We start from the raw sequence: 4,690 nt of genomic DNA, 5'->3' as shown, positions 1-4,690 counted from the left end.
TCTGAAGAGGTTTAAATTGTAAAGGAAGGGCAAAAGAAAAAAGTGTTCACTTAAATTAGTCAAAGCTGAGACTATTATGGTCAGGTTCCTGGTTCTGGTAAATAACAAATCTCATATAGAGAACACATGAATCAGATTCACATTGCAAGTTTCCATTGGACTGTAACCATTACAAATATAAAAATCAAGAAACTCCTTGTTCTGAAAGCATTTGCCTTTTAATAGGGGACACGGAATCATAAGGGAATGATGGACAGGAAAGTCACAGAGTTAGAGAGTGGAGACAAGAAACATTTCCTAAGGACTAGAACCATGCTGATTAATTATTACTGATAAGTAATCACCATAAATAAGCTTCTATAACAGAATGGTACTTAAAAATATTTAGCCATGAATGCCTAGGTGGCACAATGGATAGAGCACTGGTCCTGGAGCCAGTAGTAGCTGAGTTCAAATCCAGACTCAGACACTTAATAATTACCTAGCTGTGTGGCCTAGGGCAAGCTACTTAACAGTACTACCTTGCAAAAAAAAAAAAGATATAGCCAGACAAGAAATATAACCATATTCCCCTGAACTGGGGCACACTCTCCCCTCTGGAGTGGGGGAATGGCTGCCTTCCTCATGTCTCTCCCTTCAGTTCATACTTCATTTAACTATCTCACTTTGTTCTCTTTCCCTCCAAGAGTGATTATTATCCTATTTTCTTCCACATTAACCAATCTAATGGGCATGACAGGGTGCCTCAGAGTTCTTTTAATTTGCCTTTCTCCAATCACTATTGATTTAGACCAATTTTTCATATGCCCAGAGGGAACTTGGATTTCCAAGTATGAAAACTGTCTGTTCCCAGCCTTTGACCATTTATCAACTGGAGAATTCTCTTATAAATTTAACTCACTTCTCTATAGCAAAGACACTTAAGAAATACCTTTTCTTAGTTTTCTATTTTCCATCTAATTTTGGTAACCCAATGTCTACTGACTGGAAGGGCCTAATCATCTGGTCAGAGAAGGATCCCAGGGGACTGTCACCTATTCTTTGGGCACAGGTCCAGATGTAACCTGCTGGAATTCTCCTTTGTCCTGGACCTAGCTCTGGGCACAGCTTCAGAGATGGGAGGAGATGGAGCAGGGGCAATAATCAGGGGGTCCATGAGGGAGGAACAGTGACTGGAAGGGCAGTGACCTGTCCTCTTTACCACACCTTAGATTCCCTAAAACCCTATGCCCAGAATCAAAGAAGAAAGCATCGGTAGGACTCAAAAACCTAAAGCTTGAGACAGTGACCCTCTGACAGTAGAATACTGAATAGGTATGCAAAGAGAAGGCCAATTAAGGGCTTTGTAAGGCTTTTTGTGTGTTTGTGTGTGTGTGTGTGTGTGTGTGTGTGTGTGTGTGTAGCAGGGATAAACAGAATCAGGAGAGAGACATAATCAGGCAGAAATAGAAACAAAGAGAATACAGAGGTAGAGATGAAGGAAAGACAGAGAGAGAACGAAACACACACACACAGAGAAAGATTCAGAGAAACATAGAAAGACAGAGAGAAACAGAGAGATGTAGAAAGAAAATGATTGAGATAGAACTAGAGAGAGAGAGCAAGAGGAAAGGAGAGAGAGGGACAAAGGAGAGGAACAATTCAATAACATTAGAAATAATTTATGCTAATCCAGAATACACTTGAAACCCAAATCAAAAATTCTCCCATAAGAGCAAACTGGAACTGAGAATTTCCCACTCCAACTGGCAGTACCCAATCCTCACCAGTGCCAGCCATCACAGACCAGAGAAGGGGCCAGAAGATAAGCTACAAGTTAGGGAAGTATTTCAGAAAGGTGAAAGGAGTTTCTCGATGTCATTGAAGGAAGGGGAGATCAGGGGCATGGGCAGGCCTCCCAAGCTGAGGATGCCAATGGAAGAAAAGCTTGCTTCTCCATCACAAAACCAGAGTTAGTTTGGCAGATTCTCTCATGTCCAAATCGATTTCACAGATTAATAATAATAAGGACTGGGATTTATCTAGCAACTATGTTTCAGGAACTTTACAAATGCTATCTGATTAGATCTTCACAACAATTCTATGAAGTAGGTACATTAAAGGTAATTTATAATTAGGGAAATTGAGGCAGAAAAGTAGTGAAGTGGCTTGCCCAGGGTCACTCAGTTAGTAAGTCTCTGAGGTAAGATTTGCATTCAGATCCTCCTGGCTTCTGTGGTATACACTGCATCACCTGGCTGCCTTCCTTGGAGTGAGAAAGTTTCTTACCACAAAACTACTGTACTGACAGACCAGTGAGAGACAGGTTAGCTTTACCTTACTGTGAAAATTTTTTCCCCATAAAATTTACAGTCCTGATGATTAAATCTTTAACAATTTCCTTTACCCCAACTGTCTAAACTTTGTAGCCTAGAGATATTGTCAAAGACTCAGTGATCTGGGAAAGACCTGATTCTAAAGAAGGCAAGGTCTCTCCTTGATCACCGAGCATCCTTATCTTGCTATGTCAGACCAAAGGGCTAGTGAGAAGGGCATCTGTGGATAAGACACTCTCACTTTAATCAATCTTATATGCAAGTCATGACTTCACTTTCCTTATGTTGTGGTTTCCGTCATTATCAGAGGACAGCTACTGCTATCTGTATACTGGGATTCTGATATGGGATCGGGGAAGCAGAAGGGGTGGAGGGCTGGTAATGTTGGAAACTTACTCTCATCTGGGTTGGAGAGAAAGTTACTATACACATGTCTGATTTAGAAGTCTGAACTTCTAGAGAGGTGAGAAAACCCAGGGATGTTATTGGGGAGTGATAAGAGGAGGACTTTTAGAGGAGTGAATAAAATAAGGAATAGGAGAGTAAAGAAAGAGGAAAAGGGAACAGGAATATAGTGAAAAAAGAGGCAGAGAAGAACAGTAGTGAGTAAAAATAAATGGGTATCAACCAATTTATTACCCCAATTACCAAGATGTTTTTCTTTCACTTTCAAAGAATACCATGACTCCAAGGAGCTGAATCTATGACAATCCCATGAATTTGAGGGGGGAGGGGCTGTGCTAAGTCATCAATCTCACTTTCTCCTGGAGAGCCATCTGAGCCCAGTGACCCGATATGAATCAGGAAGACAGGAGATGGCCCTGAATGGGAGGCAGTCTGGGTGAAATGACTTGTCAAAGGTTACAGAACTAGTAAGAGAGTCTGAGGTCAGATTGGAACTCTAGTCCTCCTGACTGCAAGAACAGTGCTCTATCCACTGCATCACCAAGTCAAAATGTATACCTGACCTAGAGAGAGAGAGAGAGAGAGAGAGAGAGAGAGAATACAGTTAGAAGAACATGAATCATATTTCTTTTCAGGCTTATGGATAAGTGAATGTTATGATTAATGAACAGAGAGTAAAATGAGGTATAAAATGGATCATTTCAACTTACATTAAAATAAAAAATTGTACAATTTAAACAAATGTAGCTAAAATCAGAAGGAAAGCAAAAATTGAGGAGGAGGGAGAATTTTATAGATAGTTGATCAAATAAAGGTCCTATCTAAATGGAAAATTTAGAATGAAAGATTCTCTAAAACTCAAATTGGTAACAGTTTGATGATCTGCATGTGCAGTTGGTGACTAAATCAGTGTATCCAGCACATATCTTGTGGCAATTCTTTAATCAAGATAGCATTTGTGTTTTCTATTTTTTTTTGAAAATAAAAAACATGTATTTAAAAGGTTACAAGACATAGGAAGAGCTAGAGAGAGAAAGAGAGAGATAAAACAACAGCTAAGCAGCCTTGGCTGGGCCATGGTCAGAGAAGACTGAGCCAGTCCTGAACTGGAGTCCAGCTCAGGTTTTTCTGTCTTGCTGATCACCAGAGGGCCAAAGGTGAACTCCCTTCCCCTGTACTCAACCCAGAATTAGGTAGAGGGTAAAGCCCAAGGAGATCTGGATACAAATTTTACATTAAACAATGGTATTTTAAGAATGGGGAGGGTCCCCACCCAAGATTACAGTAGTTTCTCTTACAATTATATTTCTCTACTTCCAAGTCAATTTACATCTCAAGAGTCAATTTACATCTCCACCCAAATTCTTTGTTACATTCAAATTCTCTTCATCTTTCCCTGCATCATTACCCCTCAATCATTTTGGGACCATAATCTTCTGTGCTTTTCAGAGTCTATTTGAAAATGTGAGGGTTTCCTTGAGGCAGGGTCCAGGGCATGATTGGCTGGCATATCTGGTTGTCATCCTACAGAGACTGGTCTTGGAGCTATACAGATAAGAGAAACAAAACTCACGGGGAAAAAATTGAGCAAGCAAAAACCAGAGATAATGTAACAGAAAAGGCTATTTAACAGAGGTCTAATAATACATTTGCCTGGAGGCCCCTCTCTGTGATCCCATTGGATTCTAGGAACTCATGAATGACCCTCCAAGAGAAAGGGAGAGGGGAGAGACGAGCAGACCCCATGGTGGGTCTGATGTACCCGACTATCCCAGGGCCTCCTGCCTGGTAGAAGACAGAACACCCTGGGCAGAGTGCCTTCCCTGGGAATACCAGGCCAGATGAAGGAGGAGACCCTGGTGAGGCTTGAGGGGCAGTCCCTTGGGCCAGGACCCAGGTCAGGGGGCAGGTGCCATTGGGACAGTGACATGGCTGGGAGGTGGGGCAGGGACAAGACCTCTACCTTAAGC

The sequence above is a fragment of the Macrotis lagotis genome, chromosome 1 (assembly GCF_037893015.1).
Source record: "Macrotis lagotis isolate mMagLag1 chromosome 1, bilby.v1.9.chrom.fasta, whole genome shotgun sequence".
Taxonomy (NCBI): Eukaryota; Metazoa; Chordata; class Mammalia; order Peramelemorphia; family Peramelidae; genus Macrotis; species Macrotis lagotis.
This window is presented reverse-complemented; position numbering follows the sequence as displayed.